Source organism: Saccopteryx bilineata, chromosome 2, assembly GCF_036850765.1.
Source record: "Saccopteryx bilineata isolate mSacBil1 chromosome 2, mSacBil1_pri_phased_curated, whole genome shotgun sequence".
Classification (NCBI taxonomy): domain Eukaryota; kingdom Metazoa; phylum Chordata; class Mammalia; order Chiroptera; family Emballonuridae; genus Saccopteryx; species Saccopteryx bilineata.
In genome coordinates this window covers 134,597,561-134,620,451 of record NC_089491.1, presented here as the reverse complement: position 1 = coordinate 134,620,451, position 22,891 = coordinate 134,597,561, and positions in this window count along the sequence as shown.

Sequence of the window (22,891 nt, the reverse complement as noted above, 5' to 3'; positions counted from 1 at the left end):
ATATGACCCCATGGTTGCTGGCTTGAGTCCAAGGGTGAAGCCCAAGGTCTCTGGCTTTAGCCCAAGGTCACTGGCTTGAGCAAGGGATCACTGGCTCAGGTGGAGCCCCCTGATGAAGACACATATGAGAAAGCAATCAATGAACAACTAAGGTGTCATAATTACAAATTGATGCTTCTCATCTCTCTCCCTTCCTGTCTGTCTGTCCCTGTCTTTCTTCCCATCCCACCTCCCCACTAAATAATAATAAACAAACAAACAAATAAATCCCGTTATTGTTTAGAACATTTTGAGTTCGGTCTTCTATTGCTTCCTGCCAAAGCATTTTAACTAATATAAAAGCCTTACGATAGTTCATAGAAACGTTTAGTAAAATAATAATAAAAACATTAAGGCCCATTTCAATCTGTATAACCCTCTGGAGGGCAAACATTGCCCCAGGAGAGATTCCATGCACCCTTCCTCTCCTTTGTTTTTGGCCTTCCTCTGGCAGCAGTTCCTAGTCCAGCAACTTCATCTGCTTCTTCTTGTCAGCGTTCCCAGGAGTATGGGCTAGACTTAAACTATAAATTGAAACCACACAGAGAACATCTGCAGGGCCAAAAAATGTCCTGTCTTCCTTTTTACATGACACTGCAAGTGGAGCCAGAGTCGGATGTGCGGAGCGCAAAAGAGCAAGAAGGCCCTCTGAGAGAGTCGCCCTCCCAGAAAGCCTGATGCCAGGATGGTCCCAAATCTTCCAGAGCCTGAGGAGCTTTAAGCTGCCCTTGCAGACAAGGAGATGGTGCCAGGTCACTCTTGTGACAACCAGACCAGACTTGTGGCTCTAGGGAGAAAGGGTCACTTGACTCATTGTTCCCCTGTGTAGGGGCACTTGGTCCTTGAGAGGAGAAAGCCTGAGAGGCCTTTTCTCCTTTTTTGGCCCATTTGGTTTTCTCTACTTTTCCTCTCTTCTCCATTCTCTGCCCCACCCCTCATCTTCTCCTCCCTTCACTTCCATTTTTCTCTCTTTGCCCTCCCTCACTTATCTCCCCCTTCTCCCATCTCCATTGTCACTATCACGTCCCTTCCCTTCAGCCAGGCACCAGCACAGCATGCGCTGCCTGCCGAGAGAATGCACGTTGGGCGTGAGGCCGTCCCGCAGAAGCTGACAGTTGGTCCTCCCTGGCTGAGAGACCCACTGGCCTTGGCCAGGCCCAGATGTTAGGCGAGGGCCCACGTGGCTGGCAGGCAGAGGGCACTCAGGGCAGTTTGTAGGGTATCAGACTCTTTGAACTTGCAATTCAGCTGTCAGCCTGCCTCCCCCTGCAGGAGATGGGATGAGATGAATGGCAGAGGGTCATGATTGCAGAAAAGAACCTCCTGGCGGCTGGCCCAATGGGCAGGAGTACTGGTCCTGTCTCATCTCATGCTCATGCCCCTGCCAGCATCAGAAGGGTGATCAAGGCCCCTCTAATAGGGACCATGAGCCAGGCCCTATCTCTTCACAGCCCACAGAATTGTAAGTAGTTGTTTGGCCAGTAGCCATGGCCACCATCACAGCTGCCTGGCCCATGCAAGTTCGCATTTGATTCGGACAGACAGTAATGAAACAACAGAGCCAAGAACTGGTGGGCCATTACCTTTAATCCTAGCTCACACCCGGTGGGTAAGAAATACACACAGTGGGAAAACACTTCCCTTTCTATTCAGGGCTCCCAAAGCCACTGACTCATCTGAGTTTCTGAGAACCAAAGGTTTCTACCTCACCAGCCTTATTCACCTCTGTTCCCCATCTCCTTCTCTTTACACAAACTCTGCACAAACTGGCTTCTCCTTCAGCACTCCATCATCTTGGCTGCCTCTTCTCTGCAATGCTGATGGCAGGATCTGAGAGAGAGAGCCCCCAGTCTGCCTCATCTTATAGTGTAGAAATTAAAGCCTATAAGCCAATATACAAATAAGGAAGTCTCTGATACAAAGCCACTTATCTGAGGCATAAATGGGATTCCTCATAAGAGTGCACCACCCCACATCACACAACAGTCAAAGGTGTGGGGAAAAGCTTAGTTTTGAGAAGACCTCAGTATTCGAAGGAAGGGAAAGGCTTAGTCTTAGAACTAAGCCTTAGGGTATAATGACTTTGCCGGCTTACAGCCTGTCTCCCACACCCAAAGCAAGCAAACATATACATCATATTCACAAACTAATTTGATCAACAGCAGTCCTTCCCATCTCAGCATCTTCGTTAGGAAAATGAGGAAGGGTGCCTGGGTGATCCCAGAATTCCCCACCTGCTCTAACTTTCTGGGGTTCCAAGCTGAGGGGCTTAAGGCCATGCGTAAAGAGAGGGAGGGGGTCTGCCATATGGGCCAGCGTAAAGTCTGCATCTCCTTTGGGAAGTCCTAGTAAGTAGAGTTGAGGAGGAAATTCCTGCCCTCCTTGGATTCCCTGATTATGGTCTACTCTGACCATGAACCCTTCAACTGGGTTGAGATCACATGGATGTTCCAGCTCAGAACGTTCCAGGACAAGTTGCTGCTTCCCCTACTCCTTCCTTCCCACTTGTTTACAGGAACTGCCACTTGTCCCTGCCTGGAGGATCTTGGGGAATCACCCTGTGAAGGGAGAGCTCAAAGCTCCTACAGTCCATCTGCTCTGAGACCCATCACAATCTTTTCTTTTTTTTTTTTTTTTTTTTTTTTTTTTACTGAGACACAGAGAATGTCAGAGAGAGGGATAGATAGGGACAGACAGACAGGAATGGAGAGAGATAAGAAGCATCAATCATCAGTTTTTTGTTGCGACACCTTAGTTATTCATTGATTGCTTTTTCATATGTGCCTTGACCACGGGCCTTCAGCAGACCGAGTAACCCCCTTGCTCAAGCCAGGGGCCTTGGGTCCAAGCTGGTGAGCTTTGCTCAAACCAGATGAGCCCACACTACAGCAGGTGACCTCATGGTCTCGAACCTGGGTCCTCCACATCCCAGTCCAACGCTCTATCCACTACGCCACCGCCTGGTCAGGCCCATCACAATCTTTTTTTTCCCATCACAATCTTTAATAAATGCTTTTTTTATTATTATTACTTAGACCCCTACTCAACAACTGATATGCCTGGAAAGAATGTCAGAGAGCATTTCATCTAAGCCCTTTACCAATGAGGAAAGCAGGCCCAGTGACTGACCCAGGCCTGGGACCAGGTTTCCTACACATCCTATGCTGGAGGGTGAAGAGAAACCCTCACCAGGCAGTTTCTTATAAGATCCCTGCAGGCTCAAGTAGGAACCAGGATGAGAACCCTGGTTCTAATTTGATAAGCCGTGTCACTGCCTCTGCAAACGCTCCTTCTTGGTCTCAATAGCCAGAGCCATTGCCTTGCACCACACAATGAAGAAGACAATGAGACTGACCCACTGTAGTACTCCAGCCTGCCGGGAACTACCAGTGTGGCATGGAAGAAACCTACTCAAGATGGAAATATATGTAAAAAAGAAGAGGGGAAGCCTGCCAAGGGAGGCAAAGAGGATATTCTGAATTTCCTTCTCCCTTAACTTTTATTGATTAGAAACAGAACAGAGGAAACATGATTACAAGGGAGGAGGCCAGGTGATAAGGGTAAAGAATGACTAATGGCCATTTTGCTGACAGGGAAAAAGGACTCATTTGGTCAGAACATTCTTTTTCTTTTGCTAATTAACAAGGGCAAAGGAAGGGGCAATCTAGAACCTCGAGGCTAGTTTTCTACAGCCTGTTCACAAGCGTTCCTTTGTGTCTGCACAAAGGTCACTCACACAGCTTCTTGGTGTTTGCATTCAAGAGAGATTCACTGAGGGCTTTTAACTAAAGTTCCCCAATCCAAGGCATAGAGGGTTCAAGGTTAGGTGGATGATTCCCTACAACCCACTAGGAAAGGTCACACACAGCATGACTCTTCACCCCTAAATGCTCCTGCAGGCACCTCTCAAGAACAAGAACATTCCCTTACACAAACATTCCTATCTTCATACCTAAAAACAGGAATAAATCATTCTATAGCATACAACACAAATTTCTTCAGTACTCTTTATTTTTCTATGAACCCAGGATCCAATCTAGGTTTCAACATTGCATTTAGTTGTTATAGCTGTTAGTCTCTTTCTTGTCTAGAACAATCTCCCAACTCTAGTGGGTTGAATGGTGACCTCCCTAAAAAGATATGTCCTTATTCTAGAACCTGTGAATGTGACGTTATTTGGTAAAAGAGGTCTTTGCAAGATGTAGTTAAGAAACTTGAGATCATCCTAGATAACCTGGGTCTCTATTGGTCAAATAAGTTTTTTTTTTCTTTTTTCTTTTTTTTGTATTTTTCTGAAGTTGGAAATGGGGAGACAGTCAGATTCCAGCATGCGCCCAACCGGGACCCACCTCACACACCCACCAGGGGGCAATGCTCTGCCCATCTGGGGAGCTGCTCTGTTGCATCCAGAGCCATTCTAGCGCCTGAGGCAGAGGCCATGGAGCCATCCTCAGCGCCCAGGCCAACTTTGGTCCAATGGAGCCTTGGCTGCAGGAGGGGAAGAGAGAGACAGAGAGGAAGGAGAGGGGGAAGGGTGGAGAAGCAGATGGGCGCTTCTCCTGTGTGCCCTGGCCAGGAATCGAACCCGAGACTCCTGCACACCAGGCCAACGCTCTACCACTGAGCCAACCGGCCAGGGCCCAAATAAGTTTTTAAATATGATATATATGTTTGCTCGCTTATAGTTTGCATTGGGTCTGGGGGACAGGCTGTAAGCAGGCAGGGTCATTATAGCCTAAGGCTTAGTTTTAAGACTAAGCTTTTCCCCACACCCTTAACTGATTGCATGATGTGGGGTGGTACACTCTCATGAGGAATCCCATTATGCCTCAGATACGTGACTTTGTATCAGAGACTTCCTTATTTGTATATTGGATTAAAGGTTTTGATTTCTACACTATAAATAGGGGCAGACTGGGAGCTTGCTCTCTCTCAGTTCCTGAGATTAGCATTAGAGGAGAGAGCAGAGAAAGAAGAGCAGAGAAAGGCCATGTGGAGAAGAGGAGAAGCAGCCAAAATGGTGGAGTGCTGAAGGAAAAGCCAGTTTGTGTAGAGTTTGTGCAGAGAGAGGGAGATGGGGAACAGAGGTGAATAAGGCTAGTGAGGTAGAGACCTTTGATTTTAGGAAACTTGGATGAGTCAGTGGCTTTGGGAGCCCTGAATGGAAAGGGAAGTGTTTTCCCACTGTGTGTATTTCTTGCCCGATGGGTGCAAGCTAGGATTAAAGATGATGGCCCACCAGTTTTTGGCTCTGTTGTTTCATTACCATCTGTCCGAATCAAATGCGAACCTGCATGGGTCAGGCGGCTATGATGGTAGCCGTGGCTACTGGCCTTACAGTCTCCAAATCCAAAGACAAATGTCTTTATAAAAAGAGGATCTTCCCTCGAATATCGCTGTTGTGGGTGTTGATAGCCCTATGTTCTGCTGCTTCTCTTAATATATAGTATTTCCTTTATCCCTCCTATCTCAATGCCCCACTCATATTTCAGGCTGGGACCTACTCCTAATTTAGAGCTCTCTGTCCCCCTTTTGCCAACTTCTATTATGAATCTACCTTTGCCACCCAGCTTAGTGTATCCCAAGGTTCTCTTTACCATGCCACAGTCGCAGAGCTCCAGGGAAAAGCTACCTGGTCTCATCTCCCCAGGCAGAGGAGAACAGAAGCTCCATATCCACACATGCTGCAAATGGCTTCTCCAGTCCACCTGAATCATTACCAGCTAGAAGCAGCGGTCACTGGGACTTGGATATGAGCTGCAAAGTATAGAATGGTGACAACAATTCCAGTGTCATGCGGACTTTTCCTGGATGTGGACTTTTCCTGGACTCCTGCTCCCTGTGACAGATCCTACAGACTGAACTGTAGTTGGGTTGCATTTTTCAGGGATTTGGCATGGTGATGGGGCCAACTTGGACTTGGTGAACATGTTAAGGACACTATTCTTTTATGGATTCTTGCTGTATTGGCCAAGAGTTTGCTTAAAGGCTTTTAATCACTGTAAAAAAAAAAATAGAAGGCTGGATAAAGAAGATGGGGCACATATACACCATGGTATACTAGTCAGCTAGAAGAAATGATGACATCGGATCATTTACAGCAGATTGGTGGAATCTTGATAACATTATGCGGAGCGAAATAAGCGAATCAGAAAAAAACAAGAACTGCAGGATTCCATACATTGGTGGGACATAAAAGTGAGACTAAGAGACATGGACAGGAGTGTGGTGGTTACGGGGGGTGGGGGGAGGGAAGGAGGGAGAGGGGAGGGGTACAAAGAAAACTGGATAGAGGGTGATGGAGGACGATCTCTCTTTGGGTGATGGGTATGCAACAGAATTAAATGACAAAATAACCTGGAAATGTTTTCTTTGAATATATGTACCTTGATTTATTGATGTCACCCCATTTAAATAAAAATTTATTTATTAAAAAAAAAAGAAGAAGAAGAAGACAACCTGACCTGTGGTGGTGCAGTGGATAGAGCACTGACCTGGAAATCTGAGGTCGCTGTGTTGTAAAGTACCATACCCCAGATTCTGAAAAGTACCGTACCTCACTTCAGCGGGTTTACATAGAGACATCAAGTCCAAAAAAAATGATTTTTGAGGAGTTTTATTGATTAAGCCGGCAGCACACACAGGGGATTCTTCAGACCCAAATCATGCAGCCCCAAGTATATTTCAGAGGCTGGTTGTGTATCCTTTGACCACATACAGGTTTGGGGGGCATGACAGCATGACACAATCATTAACAAGATTATAACATTTGTCTAGGGGATTTACAGTAACATTAAAACTTTCAAGGTGCCTGACCTGTGGTGGCACAGTGGATATAGCATCGACCTGGAAATACTGAGGTCACCGGTTCGAAACCTTGGGCTTGCCTGGTCAAGGCACATATGGGAGTTGATGCTTCCAGCTCCTCCCCCCTTCTCTCTCTCTGTCTCTCTCTCCTCTTTCTCCCTCTCTGTCTCTTTCTCTTTAAAAAAAAAAAAAAAAAAAAAAAAAAAAAAAAAAACTTTCAAGGTAATACAGTCAAAGACATCCATAAACCTTTTAGTGTCTATCTCTCCTCGTTTGCCTAGAGGTACACGTTAATCTCAGGACTCCAGGAAAGGAGGGAGAGCCAAAATCAGTGTAGGGTGGTATGTAAATTTTGCCTCTTATTGAAAGGGAAAGGGAGTTCTTCAGATAACCTTAATCCTTTCAGAGAACTTAAAACCAAATGACCCTAGTCGTCCTTGTAAGTCAGGAGATTTCTATATTCTTTTCCCTCCATTTTCCAAAGAAAGGACAGGACAGAAAGCCTGACTTTTCCTCTTTAAAATGGTGTTGCCTAAAGCGTCGACCTGGAACACTGAGGTCGCCGGTTCAAAACCCTGGGCTTGCCTGGTCAAGGCACATATGGGAGTTGATGCTTCCTGCTCCTCCCCCTTCTCTCTCTCTCTTTCTCTCTCTCACTCCTCTCTCTCTAAAAATCAATAAATAAAATATTTTTAAAAATAAAATAAATAAAATAAAATGGCGTTGCCAATATTAAGTTTTACAGTTCTCTGGCACCTTACCACAGCTGGTTCAAAACCCTGGGCTTGCCTGACCAGTGGTGGCGTGTAAAGCCAGGAGCCGCCATCGGGGCCATTCACATGCAGGTTCGCATTGGATTCGGACAGTCGGTAAAGAAACAACGGAGCCACAAACTGGTGAGCCATAGTCTTTAATCCTAGCTTGCACCCGGCAGGCCAGTAAAAACACACACTGGGCTCCAAAACCCAATCACATTCAGTGCTCACAAAGCCACTGACTTATCCGAGTTTCCTAGAATCAAAGGTTTCTAGCTCACCAGACTTATTCACCTCTGTTCCCCATCTCCTTCCTTATCCCAAATACAAACTCTACACAAACTGGCATCTCACTCAGCACTCCGCCATCTTAGCTGCTTCTCCTGGCCTCCTCCACGTGGCCTCCTTCCGCTGCTGGCTCTACTCTCTCATGCTAATCATCCCAGGAGCCAAGAGGGCAAACTCCCGTTTTGCCCCCACTTTATACTGTAGCTTCACAACCTCTAATCCAATATACAAAGTAGTGAAGTCTCCAACCCAAAGTCACCTTCTGAGGCATGATTGAATTGCACCACCCCACATCAAAAAGGGTAGGAAAGGCCCTGGCCAGTTGGCTCAGCGGTAGAGCGTCGGCCTGGCATGCGGGGGACCCGGGTTCGATTCCCGGCCAGGGCACATAGGGGAAGCGCCCATTTGCTTCTCCACCCCCACCCCCTCCTTCCTCTCTGTCTCTCTCTTCCCCTCCCGCAGCCAAGGCTCCATTGGAGCAAGGATGGCCTGGGTGCTGGGGATGGCTCCTTGGCCTCTGCCCCAGGCGCTAGAGTGGCTCTGGTTGCGGCAGAGCGACGCCCCGGAGGGGCAGAGCATCGCCCCCTGGTGGGCAGAGCGTCGCCCCTGGTGGGCGTGCCGGGTAGATCCCGGTCGGGCGCATGTGGGAGTCTGTCTGTCTCTCCCCGTTTCCAGCTTCAGAGAAATACAAAAAAAAATTAAAAAAAAATAAGATGGAAAAGGCTTAATCCCAAAACCAAGTCCCAGGCTACAAGGATTCCGCCTGCCTTTAGCCCACCCCAACACACATTAATATCACCTAGGCAATGGCCTCCTCGTGTTATCTTTAACAAAGTGAGCATAATATATTTTATCTGCCCAACATGGCGCAGTGGATAAAGCGTCAACCTGGAAACACTGAGGTTGCTGGTTCAAAACCCTGGGCTTGCCTGGTCAAGGCACATATGGGAGTTGATGCTTCCTGCTCCTCCCCCCTTCTCTTTCTCTCTCTCCCTTCTCTATAATGAATAAATAAAATCTTTAAAAAAAAAACACAAAAAACCCTGGGCTTTCCAGGTCAGAGCACATATGACAAGCAACCAATGAATAGCTAGAGTAAAGCAACTACTTCTAGTACCCCTACCCCCCTCTCTATAAAATCAATAAATAAAATTTTTAAGAGGAAGAGGAGGATGAGACATCCCCACCTGTGGTGGTGTAACCCAACCCCAGGCTTGCCAGGTGTGAGTCAAATAAGTTTGCAAATATGATGTATATGTTTGCTCGCTTATAGTTAGCATTGTGTGTGGGAGACAGGCTGTAAGCAGGCAAGGTCCTTATAGCCTAAGGCTTAGTTTAAAACTAAGCCTTTCTGTTGGGCAGATAAAATATATTATGCTCACTTTGTTAAAGATGGTGCTGCCCACGTGGAAGCCCATCGCCCAGGTGATAATATTAGTTGCCCTTCTTGCTTGGGATGGGTGTGATAATGTTAATCTGTGTTGGGGGAAGGCTTTTGCGCCAAAAGGTTTTAAAAGGAAGGGCGATCACATTGTTCTAGGGAAGAGTGATTAAGTTCTAGGAGAGCAGGGAGAGGAGAGCAGAGAAAGGCCTTGTGGAGGAGAGGAGAACCAGCCAAGATGGCAGAGTGCTGAAGGAGAAGCCAGTTTGTGCAGAGTTTGTACAGAGAGAAGGAGATGGGGAACAGAGGTGAATAAGGCTAGTGAGCTAGAAACCTTTGATTCTAGGAAACTCGGATGAGTCAGTAGTTTTGTGAGCACTGAATGGAAAGAGAAGTGTTTTCCCACCGTTTGTATTTCTTGCCCACCGGGTGCAAGCTAGGATTAAAGGTAATGGCCCACAAGTTCTTGGCTCCGTTGTTTCACTACCGTCTGTCCGAATCAAATGCAAACCTGCATGGGCCAGGCGGCTGTGATGGTGGCCGTGGCTACTGGCTTTATACTTTCCCGCCCTTTTAATACTGTATGGCTACTGGCTTTACACTTTATCACTCTTTTAATACTGTACGGCCAGTAGCCACGGCCACCATCACAGCCACCTAGCCCCTGCAAGTTCGCATTTGATTCGGACAGATGGTAGTAAAACAACGGAGCCAAGAACTAGTGGGCCATTAGCTTTAATCCTAGCTTGCACCCATTGGGCAAGAAATACACATAGTGGGAAAACACTTCCCTTTCCATTCAGGGCTCCCAAAGCCACTGACTCATCCAAGTTTCCTAGGATCAAAGGTTTCTACCTCACTAACCTTATTCACCTCTGTTCCCCATCTCCTTCTCTCTGTACAAACTCTGCACAAACTGGCTTCTCCTTCAGCACTCTGCCACCTTGGCTGCTTCTCCTCTCCTCCACGTGGCCTTTCTCTGCTCTCCTCCAGCATGGGCTCCTCTGCCCCATTTTACAGTGTAGAAATCAAAACCTTTAATCCAATATATAAACAAGGAAGTCTCTGATACAAAGTCACTTATTTGAGGCATAATGGGATTCCTCATGAGAGTGCACCACCCCACATCATGCAACAGTCAAGGTTGTGGGGAAAAGCTTAGTCTTAAAACTAAGCCTTAGGCTATAACGACCCTGCCTGCTTACAGCCTGTCCCCCAGACCCAATGCAAACTATAAGCGAGCAAACATATATATCATATTTACAAACTTATTTGACCAACAAATACATACTAAGATATTATCAACAGTAAGCTTTTTGCCACACCCTTGACTGTTGCATGATATGGGGTGGTGCACTCTTTTTTTTTTTTTTTTTTTGTATTTTTCTGAAGCTGGAAACGGGGAGAGACAGTCAGACAGACTCCCACATGCGCCCGACCGGGATCCACCCGGCATGCCCACCAGGGGCTACGCTCTGCCCACCAGGGGGCGATGCTCTGCCCCTCCGGGGCGTCGCTCTGTTGCGACCAGAGCCACTCTAGCGCCTGGGGCAGAGGCCAAGGAGCCATCCCCAGCGCTCAGGCCATCTTTGCTCCAGTGGAGCCTCGGCTGGCTGCGGGAGGGGAAGAGAAAGACAGAGAAGAAGGAGAGGGGGAGGGGTGGAGAAGCAGATGGGCGCTTTTCCTGTGTGCCCTGGCCGGTAATCGAACCCAAGACCTCTGCACGCCAGGCCGACGCTCTACCACTGAGCCAATCGGCCAGGGCGGGTGGTGCACTCTTATGAGGAATCCCATTTATGCCTCAGATAAATGGCTTTGTATCAAAGACTTCCTTATTTGTATACTGGCTTAAAGGCTTTAATTTCTACACTATAAAATAAGGGAGCTGGGGGGGGTGCACTCTCTCTTAGTTTTTGAAATTAGCATTGCAGAGGACAGGCAGCCAAGATGGCGGAGTGCTGAAGGAGAAGCCAGTTTGTGCAGAGTTTGTGCAGAAAGTTGGAAGAAGGAGATGAGGAACAGAGGTGAATAAGGCTGGTGGGGCCTTTGATTCTAGGAATACTCGGATGAGTCAGTAGCTTTGTGAGTGCTGAATAAGTTGGTTTTGGAGCCCAGTGTGTGTACTTTCTTGCCTGCCAGGTGCTAGCTAGGATTAAAGGTAATGGCCCACCAGTTCTTTTTTGTGTGTGTGACAGAGACAGAGAGAGACAGAGACAGAGAGAGGAACAGACTGGAAGGGAGAGAGATGAGAAGCATCAATTCTTTGTTGCAGCACCTTAGTTTCTCAGTGATTGCTTTCTCATATGTGCCTTGACCGGTGGGGGGGGGGACTACAGCAGACCAAGTGACCCCTTGCTCTAGCCAGAGACCTTGGGTTTAAGCTGGTGAGCCTTGCTCAAACCAGTTGAGCCCATGCTCAAACTGTCAACCTCCGGGTTTTGAACCTGGGTTCTCCGAGTCTCAGTCCAACGCTTTATCCACTTTGCCACCGTCTGGTCAGGCTTTTCTTTTCTTTCTTTCTTTTTTTTTTTTTTTTTTTGGTAATGGCCCACCAGTTATTGGCCCTGTTGTTTCATTACTGTCTGTCTGAATCAAAGGCGAACCTATATGGGCCAGGCGGCTGTGATGGTGGCCACAGGTCAAAGCCAGAAGGAACTACGACTTGGTGCTTCCTGCTTGTCTCTTTCCCCTCCCACCTTTCTCTCTCTCTCCTCTCTAATATCAATAAAATTTAAAACATATTTTAAAAAGGGGGGGAGACACAGGCACAGAGGAGGAAAGGATGTGTGAAGACAGATGCAGAAAGAGATTAGAGATGCAGCCACAAGCCAAGGAAAGCCCAGAGCCACCAGAAGCTGGAAGAGGCAAGGAAGGATTCTCCCTTAAAGCTGTGGAAAGTACAGCCCTGCCAGCATCCTGATTTTGGACATCCAGCCCCAGAACTGTGAGAGAATAAATGTCTGTTGTTTTAAGCCACCAAGTTTGTGGTGATTTCTTATGACAATCATAGGAAACAAATACAACCACTATTTTTTAAAGAAAATGACAGACTTCTCAAAGAGTCTAGGAATCTTTGTCTTATAAAATATCCCAAATCTGAAATTGTCCTCATATTGATCTTTTTAAAGTCATAAATCAGATCAAGTCAGCCCTCTGCTTAAAACCCTCCAGTTTAGCTGGTAGGTAGCTTAGTGGGTTATATCATCGTTGTCCCAGTAACCAAGGGTGTAGGTCTGATCACCCTTCAGGGCACATACAAGAACAAGGAATGCATAAATAAATGGAACAACAAATTATCATCTCTCTTTCTCTAAAAAATCAAAACTTAAAAAAGCAAGAAACCCCCTCCAATTTAAAATAAGCTCTAACTCTTTACTCTGACTTACAAAGCCCTATGTGGTCTGACTCCTTCCCGCTGCTCTAACCTCACAGTTCCCCCCCTCCTCCTCCACCTCCACCTCACTCCAGCTCACGGCCATTTCTTCAATTCCTCAAACATGCCAAGCTGATCCCAGCCTTACCCCTATGCTCTGGCTCTTCCCTCTACCCAGGTGACAACCAATTACAATTCTTTCTTTTTAAATTTTTTTATTTTGAGAATACATTTATTAAAGCTAGGGACAGTATAAACAGGGAAGGGTCTAGGATAGGAGAAGCAACAGGAGAGAGCCTGCATGGGTCCAGGAGAGTCAGAGAAAAGGGGGCCTTGGAGACAGGTTCAGGGGATTAGCCCAGGACAAGGAGGAGCCTTACAGTTTAGGAGAAAGAAAATTCACTTGAAAAAGGAGATTAGGGCCCTAGCTGGTTGGCTCAGTGGTAGCACATCAGCCTGGCGTGCAGGAGTCCTGGGTTCGATTCCCGGCCAGAGCACACAGGAGAAGCGCCATCTGCTTCTCCACCTCTCCCCCTCTCCTTCCTCTCTGTCTCTCTTCCCCTCCTGCAGCCGAGGCTCCATTGGAGCAAAGTTGGCCCAGGCGCTGAGGATGGCTCTATGGCCTCTGCCTCAGGCGCTAGAATGGCTCTGGATGCAACAGAGCAACGCCCCAGATGGGCAGAGCATCACCCCCTAGTGGGCATGCTGGGTGGATCCTGGTCGGGCGCATGCTGGAGTCTATCTGACTGCCTCCCTGTTTCCAACTTCAGAAAAATACCAAAAAAAAAAAAACTAAGCTAAAAGAAAAAGAAAAAGGAGATTAGAGTGGGTGTGCCTCAAGGAAGGCATGCTTACAATTCTTGATCTTTGAGTCTGGGTTGAGGGGGAATAGCTATAAAGGACATTATTGGGATAATTGGGGGAATTTAAATGTGGACGGTATATTGGGCAAATGAGTGGGTTAATAGTACCATGGTATGTAAGAAAAGAATACCATCCTCATTCTTTTTTTTTTTTTTTTTTAAGTAATTCCCTTGGATTTTTTTTTTTTTTAAGAGAAAGACAAGGAGAGACACAGGAACATTGAGCTGCTCCTGTATGTGCCCTGACCAGGAAATGGAACCAGCAACCTCTGTGCCCTGGGACAACACTCCAACACTCCAACCAACCAAGCCATCTAGCTAGGGCTCATTCTTGTTCTCTTTTAAAAATGTATTGATTGATTTTAGAGAGAGAGGAAGACATTGAGCTGTTCCTGAATGTGCCCTAGTCAGAGATTGAACCCACAACCTTTGCATATTAGGATGATGCTCTAACCAACCAAGCTATTCCACCAGGGCCCATCCTTGTTCTTGAGAGCTGTATGATCAAGTATTGAGGGGTGAAATATGCTGTTTGAAACATACTTTCAAACAAATTATGGCAAAATATTGACAATTGATAAATCTGAGTGAAGGGTATATTGGCATGTACTGCAGCATTCTTTGAACTTTTCTCTGGGTTTGAAAATCACAATAAAATGGAGGGAAAGATGGACAATTTAAAGAAAAAAAAATTAATCCAGGTAGTCTCAATCTCCTAGGAAGTTTGCTAAAATTCAGATTCTAGGGATTCAGAAGATTTTAGTGGGGACTGGAATCCGCTTTCTTTCTTTTTTTTTTTTTTACAGAGACAGAGAGTGAGTCAGAGAGAGGGATAGACAGGGACAGACAGACAGGAATGGAGAGAGATGAGAAGCATCAATCATTAGTTTTTCATTGCGCGTTGCAACACCTTAGTTGTTCATTGATTGCTTTCTCATACGTGCCTTGACCGCGGGCCTTCAGCAGACCGAGTAACCCCTTGCTGGAGCCAGCGACCTTGGGTTCAAGCTGGTGGGCTTTTTGCTCAAACCAGATGAGCCCGCGCTCAAGCTGGCAACCTTAGGGTCTCAAACCTGGGTCCTCTGCATCCCAGTCTGACACTCTATCCACTGCACCACCGCCTGGTCAGGCTGGAATCTGCTTTCAAAAGGCCCCTCCCGGTGATTCTGAGTTGGGTCCATAGGCCACACCACAAGAATTTCACCTAGCATTCTGAGGCCACAAGCTGCTTTCCGTTCTCCAGTTGAGGGGTTGCTGGATGGAGATGCGATATTTAAGATGATGGCAGGGCCTGACCAGGCGGTGGTGCAGTGGATAGAGCGTCGGATTGGGATGAGTAGGACCTAGGTTTGAGACCCCGAGGTTGCCAGCTTGAGCACGGGTTCATCTGGTTTGAGCAAAAAGCTCACCAGCTTGAGCCCAAGGTCGCTGGTTTGAGCAAGGGGTTACTCTGTCTGCTGTAGCCCCTTAGTCAAGGCACATATGAGAAAGCAATCAATGAACAACTAAGGTGTTGCAATGAAAAACTAATGATTGATGCTTCTCATCTCTCTCTGTTCCTGTCTATCTGTCCCTATCTATCTGTCTCTCTGACTCTCTCTCTGTCTCTGTTAAAAAAAAAAAAAAAAGAAAGAATAGCAGGCCTGACCTGTGGTGGCGCAGTGGATAAAGCATTGACCTGGAAATGCTGAGGTCGCCGGTTCGAAACCCTGGGCTTGCCTGGTCAAGGCACATATGGGAGTTGATGCTTCCAGCTCCTCCCTTCTCTCTCTCTCTCTCTTTCTCCTCTCTCTCCCTCTCTTCTCTAAAAATGAATAAATTTTAAAAAAAAGATGGGCTTGACCTGTGATGACGCAGTGGATAAAGCATCGACCTGGAAATGCTGAGGTCGCCGGTTCGAAACCCTGGGCTTACCCAGTCAAGGCACATATGGGAGTTGATGCTTCCAGCTCCTCCCCCCTTCTCTCTCTCTCTCTCTCTCTCCTCTCTAAAAATGAATAAATAAAATTTTTAAAAAATGATGGCAGGACTAGAGATTGTGGACATAGTACAGGACACTGGGGAGTGGAGGGCAGGTTTTGTTCTCCTTTTCTGGCTTTTGGCTTCTGCGGGTGGGGTGGAGACAGAGGGAGCTCTTAAAGCCGACAGGAGTAAAATCAGGGGTCTGGAATCATAATTCCAGTGATGCTATTATATTTTACACATGCTTGGTCAATTCTCCTTATCTGTAAAAAGGACATGGTAATAATTTTGAAGCATCTCCAAATTCCAACGTTTCTTTAGCATTGAGTCTTAAACACCTGCCTATATGCACTCAGGCTGCAGACGTGTCATTCTGGCTTCTGGCCAGAAGATGGCAGCAACACATCTCTCTTTCTTTTCCAGACTGCCACTCAAGGGAGTTTTTCAAGTGCCTACCACTCAGTTTAACCAACACTTGTTTGACCAAGGTTCTGTGCTAGATACCATGGACACAAAGGTGAATAATACCTGATAGCTGTCATCAAATACCATATTGTTAGGGAGGGAGAAGTCAGATATATAAACATTACTAGTTTACTAGTTGTGTGACTTGGGTAAAGTTGCTTAACCTCTAAGTGCCTCAGTTTATTCAACTGTAAAATAGGAATTGTAATAGTACCTATGTATAGGGTTATTGTGAAGATTAAAAGTAGTAACATATAGCCTGACCAGGCAGTGGCGCAGTGGATAGAGTGTCGGACTGGGATGCAGAGGATCCAGGTTCAAGACCCCGAGGTCGCCAGCTTGAGTGCGGGTTCATCTGGCTTGAGCAAAAAGCTCACCAGCTTGGACCCAAGGTCACTGGCTCAAGCAAGGGGTTACTCAGTCTGCTGAAGGCCCATGGTCAGGCACATACGAGAAAGCAATCAATGAACTAAGGTGTCTCAATGAGAAACTAATGATTGATGCTTCTCATCTCTCTCCGTTCCTGTCTGTCCCTATCTATCCTTCTCTCTGACTCTCTCTCTCTGTCCCTGTAAAAAAAAAAAAGTAGTAACATATAGCCTGGCCAGGTGGTGGCACAGTGGACAGAGCATCAGACTGGAACATGGAGGATCCAGGTTCAAAACCTCAAGGGCACTAACTTGAGCACAGGCTCATTCACTTAAGTGTGGGGTCATTGGCTTGAGCATGGGATCATAGACATGACCCCATGGTTACTGGCTTGAGCCCAAAGGTCACTGGCTTGAGCAAGGGGTCACTTGCTCTGCTGTAGCCCCCCCCCCCGGTCAAGGCACATATGAAAAAGCAATCAATGAACAACTAAGGAGCTGCAACAAAAAATTGATGCTTCTCATTTCTTTCCCTTCCTGTCTTTTTATTTTTATTTTTATTTTTTTTTTACAGAGACAGAGAAAGAGTCAGAGAGAGGGATAGATAGGGACAGACAGACAGGAATGGAGAGAGATGAGAAGCATCAATCATTAGTTTTTCATTTTGACACTTTAGTTGTTCATTGATTGCTTTCTCATATGTGCCTTGACTGTGGGGCTACAGCAGACCAAGTAACACCTTGCTTGAGCCAGCAACCTTGGGTCCAAGCTGGTGAGCTTTTGCTCAAACCAGATGAGCCTGCGCTCAAGCTGGCGACCTCGGGGTCTCGGACCTGGGTCCTCCGCATCCCAGTCCGACACTCTATCCACTGCGCCACTGCCTGGTCAGGCTCTCCCTTCCTGTCTTTTTTTTTTTTTTTAATTTTTTATTTTTTTACAGAGACAGAGAGTGAGTCAGAGAGAGGGATAGACAGGGACAGACAGACAGAAACGGAGAGATGAGAAGCATCAATCATTAGTTTTTCATTGTGCGTTGCAACACTTTAGTTGTTCATTGATTGCTTTCTCATATGTGCCTTGACTGTGGGCCTTCAGCAGACCGAGTAACCCCCTGCTGGAGCCAGCGACCCTGGGCTCAAGCTGGTGGAATTTTGCTCAAACCAGATGAGCCCGCGCTCAAACTGGCGACCTTGGGGTCTCAAACTGGGTCCTTTGCATCCCAGTCCGACGCTCTATCCACTGCGCCACCGCCTGGTCAGGCCCTTCCTGTCTTTCTGTCCTTATCTGTCCCTCTCTCAGACTCTTTCTGTCTCTGTAAAAAAAAAAGTGGTAACATATATAAGATGCTTGGCACATAGGAAATATTAGCCATTACTGTACAATACAATGAGAGAAATGATGAGATAGATGATATCCAGAGTGTTCCGTAATGGGAAGAGTAGAACCCCAAAATGGAGATAATGGGAAAAGAATTCCCTCTGTGGAACCACTCTGCCGGTGGGGACCCTGTACCTGGACCAGCCTAGGACAGCCCACCTTGAATGGAGCTGCACTCCTGGCTGAAGTCCATCTGACCCACAAGACAAGCCTTCCTGGAACGGGAGCTGTCATTATCTCACTGTGTAACCTCAGACAGACAAATCCATTCCTCTGAGCTTCAGGTCCTACCTGTGATGAGGAAGGTGATCATGGGAACCAAGGGACGGTATTGAGTTCTGCAGCTGAGACACTGGTAAGTGAGCTGTAAAGTCAGCCAATTCAGGAGCATCAGGGAAGGGGAGACAAAAAAGAAGAAAGCACCAGAAAGACAAGTAGACCTTGGGGAGCACACTGAACTTTCCCCAGGATGAAAAAGGGAGGTTGAGCCAATCTTAGACCTCAAGGGGCAGGGAGACCCCAGCTGGCACTTAGTTACAAGTAATTGAGGTTAGGTCCTTGCTCCTCTGTGTCTGTTTCCTCTCTGTCACATGAGAGAGGAAGAAGACCATCAATAGCAGGGGTCCCCAAACTTTTTACACAGGGGGCCAGTTCACTGTCCTTCAGACCGTTGGAGGGCTGGACTATAAAAAAACTATGAACAAATCCCTATGCACATTGCACACATCTTATTTTAAAGTAAAAAACCCAAAACGGGAACAAATATAATATTTAAAATAAAGAGCAAGTAAATTTAAATCAACAAACTGACCAGTATTTTAATGGGAGCTATGGGCCTGCTTTTGGCTAATGAGATGGTCAATGTGCTCCTCTCACTGACCACCAATGAAAGAGGTGCCCCTTCCGGAAGTGCAGCAGGGGCGGATAAATGGCCTCAGGGGGCCACATGTGGCTCGCGGGCCATAGTTTGGGGACCCCTGGTCAATAGTGTTGAGCATCTACAGCGAGTCTCACCACAGGCTTATTGTTTCATGTACAATATCTCATATACTATAGATCTCACAATAGCCCTAGGAGGAAAGCGTCATCCTCCCAATTTTACAGATGAAAAAATGGAAACTCAGAGAAGACAAGTGGCTGGCCAGGGTGATAGTCAGTGCCCGGGCTGCTGCCCTCTGCTCTCCTCCTCCGACCTTTTCCTCCAACCCACCTTAGCCTCAGCTGCCCACTTTCTTAAAAATGCCCTGAGAATCTTCTATTCAATTAATAACCCAGCTCCAGAACCACAAATTCTGGCAAATTTGTGCATGCATCCTGCTCTCTGAAAACAATTTCCTACTCTTTCAGTGACTCTTTCAATTTCTTTGTACTATGATTGTTCCTTGGCCCTGTCTGGGACCCACCTGTGGACATCTTTACTCTGCCAATCTCCCACAAACCTCCACTCACCCAGCGTTGCGTACATGGACTGTCATTCAATAGCACTCTTGCTAGTGACCTAAACTTCATTTCTCACCTTCTTTGCAAACTATTGAATGCATCCAATTGTCATTCCTCTCCAAGCCTTCACCAGAGCAGCCAAGGGTGGCAGAAGGAAGAAGGGAAATACTAACACTGGCTAATACTTATACAGCATGTCTGCATGCCAAGCACTAAGTGCTTCAGATACTGTAACTCATTTCAGCCTCCAACACTACAAGGGAGGTACTATTATTATCATCCCCACTTGTGGATAAAGACAATGGGGTGAAGTGAGGTTAAATCATTCACCTAAATCCAAAGCACATAGCTAATTAAATTGAGGAGACCTGATTGAACCCAGGCAGTCTTCATCGAACTCAGTGTCCATGTCTTAATCAGTATACCATTTGCCCAGTACAGAGGACGATGAGGCAGGCCACTTTCCTCTTCTCCTTTAGCGGGTAAATACTTGACAGCCACTAGTGAGGATAATTTAAAAGAAGTCCAGATCCTCACTGCACTGAAGGGCTGACAATGTCACTCAGAAGATCAATGATAATAATAATTATAAAAGTAGCTTACATTTTCTTTCTTTTTTTAACTTTTTTTTTTTCTTAAGTTGGAAACGGGGAGGCAGTCAGACAGACTCCCGCATGCGCCCGACCGGGATCCACCCGGCACGCCCACCAGGGGGCGATGCTCTGGGGCGTCGCTCTGCCTCAATCAGAGCCATTCTAGCGTCTGAGGCAGAGGCCACAGAGCCATCCTCTGCACCAGGGCAACTTTGCTCCAGTGGAGCCTTGGCTGCGGGAGGGGAAGAGACAGACAGAGAGGAAGGAGAGGGAGAGGGGTGGAGAAGCAGATAGGCGCCTCTCCTGTGTGCCCTGGCTGGGAATCGAACCTGGGACTCCCGCACACCAGGTCGACACTCTACCACTGAGCCAACAGGCCAGGGCCTAAAAGTAGCTTACATTTTCAACAGTTACTATGTTTATTCAAGCTGTTTTACACATAATTATTCATTTAATCCTCCTAATAACACTAATAGGTGGAAACTACAATTATCCCCATTTTACTGAAGGATTTGGAAGAACATAGTATCAAACGTAAATTCATACAATAGAGAGTATTGAATCAGATGGGAAGCTTGGCACCTGAATGAAAGAGTGAGCCCTGACTTTTTTTTTTAATTTTATTTATTTATTTTTAGAGAGGGGAGAGAGAGGGAGAGAGAGAAACAGAGAGAGAGAAGGGGGGAGGAGCTGGAAGTATCAACTCCCATATGTGCCTTGACCAGGCAAGCCCAGGGTTTTGAACCGGCGACCTCAGCATTCCATCCAGGTCGACACTTTATCCACTGCGCCACCACAGGTCAGGCATTTTTTTTTTTTACAGGGACAGAGAGAGAGTCAGAGAGAGGGATAGACAGGGACAGACAGACAGAAACGGAGAGAGACGAGAGGCATCAATCATCAGTTTTTCGCTGCGAGACCTTAGTTGTTCATTGATTGCTTTCTCATACATGCCTTAACCGTTGGCCTTCAGCAGACTGAGTAACCCCTTGCTTGATCCAGTGACCTTGGGTCCAAGCTGGTGAGCTTTTGCTCAAACCAGATGAGCCCGCGTTCAAGCTGGCAACCTCGGGGTCTCAAACCTGGGTCCTCTGCATCCCAGTCCAACACTCCATCCACTGTGCCACCGCCTGGTCAGGCAAGAGCCCTGACTCCTAACTGTATCCTTCCCTATGTTTCTTCTGGCCTCAAGATCTCCTGGACCTGGCTCTTTCTGAGGACGGGGGACGAGTCTCCTCTGCCTTGCCAGCCGGCCTGGTTTCCCCATCGAAGCCCTGGCCTTACTCACTCCACAGTGTTCCTAGAGCCCTGCTGAGGAGGCCCTGGCCCCCCTCCACTCTAAGATATCTGGGTTGTGAGCTGGAAGCTCAAGCAGGAGAAGGGATGAGAAACACACCCGGAACATCCTGGGCCCAGCCCAAGGGGCCTTGACTCTCAAAGACCCAGGCCTACCAGCAGCTCCTTATGAAGACAGAGCCTAGGCTGGTTCTCCCAGAACTTGTCTGCCCCTCTACATGCAGTACCAGCTCAGACTTCCAGTTTGCTCCCTGAAGACAGCAGGCAGGGGCAGGGCAGGGCCTCGGCTGGAGTAAATGGGGCTCCAGCCCAATGGCAGTGGGGGCTGAGAGCGTAAGGCTGTGGCAGAAAGCACCAAGGTTTCCCCAGCTCCCTCCTCACACCTGCCCAGTCCCCTACCCCCAGCCCTGGCAGGACCCTACCCCTCTCTATTTCCAGGAGTTAGAGGGGACAGGCCCTAGTTTATCCATCCCTTCTCTCCCATCCTCCCTCTTCCCATTCCCCTGGCAACAAGACCAGACCCATCAAGGAGAAGGACCTGGCAGCTGTACAGGGAGAGACTAATGGCCCGGAAGGAAGGAGGGGCCTGGAACGGGGGAAGAGGCGGTAGGGATGTCAGCCGGCAGTCGGGCGTGGCCCATCTCAGAGGACACACAAAGGGGGAGGCTGCTCTGCCCTGCAATGCTGAAGGAGTTGGCTGCCAGGGAGCCGCCCTCCTTCCTGCCTCAGCCAGAGATCCAACCTGGAGCCCCAAACTGCTTTCCCAGATGCCCACCTTTTGTCCTCAGAGTCAATGGAAGGCAGACTTTTCGCTACTGGAGAGCCCTGGAGTCCTGGTGGCAGCTGTCCCGTGGCTCCTGCCAAACGCTATTTCAGCACTCTGGACCCTGCAGACCATCCGAGCTGTCTCTGATCACTCCTGGGCAACCTGGGTCTGTGTTCTAGAAGCAACTTGACAAGCAAAGGCCAGACATCAGCCTTCCAGCTAATTCTAGGGTGGGAGAGGGTAGGAAAAGATGTGCAGTGTCTGTATGTGTGTTTGTGTAATGTGTGTGTGCACATAGGTATACAATGCTATTATATGTATGCATCTCTGTGTGCACAGGCTGTGGATCTGTTCTATGGCCTTCTTTTTCCTCTTTCTGTCCCTGAACCATTGGGGATAGAGACCTTCTCTTCTCTCATCGCTTCCCCATCCAGCCCCACCCATCCTTTGGTATCTGCAACTCCCCAACCCTGGAAATTAATTCTTGCCAGTCCATCCATCTCTCAGCCTTGGCAGCAGCTACCACCCTTCAGCCCCCTCCTCTTCCTACCTCAGGACTCACCCTGGTTCCTGTAAGGCCCATGACTGAGCAGCAGTTGGTTGGGGGAAGGGAGAATCCAGTAAAGCCAGGCAGCATACACTGGCTCACTCAGCTCAGCTTCCTGCAGGGTACAGACCCTGCCTAGTGGGACCCAGAGCTGGGCCCAGTCACCCACAGCCCCTTCTGATGTGCCCACCATGTTGGGACCTAGAGTAGGTCCAGGTTTGAGAGCTGTGTCTTTAAAGCTGAGACATCAGCCAGCAACCCCCTGGCCAAGTGTCCAGGGGAGGGGGAGGGGAAGTGGCCAGTCCATTAGCCGCAGAGCTGGCGCCAGAAAGCAACCCTGCACAGAGCCCTGGGGATTACAGAGAGATCAGCCTTCCCCCCCCCCTCAGCTGCTTCTGCCCTCCTGTCCCCCATATTTCCCTGGGTGTGGTGACAAAGGTGGTAACTGACAGCAGGTAAAAGCAAAGTATAGCCTTCAGGGGAAAAGTGGAGGCACAGGATCTGGGGCCTAAGCCGGGCCAGCTCTCCATCTCCCAGAGCCACCTCCTCCCTACTCATGTGCCAGAAGTCT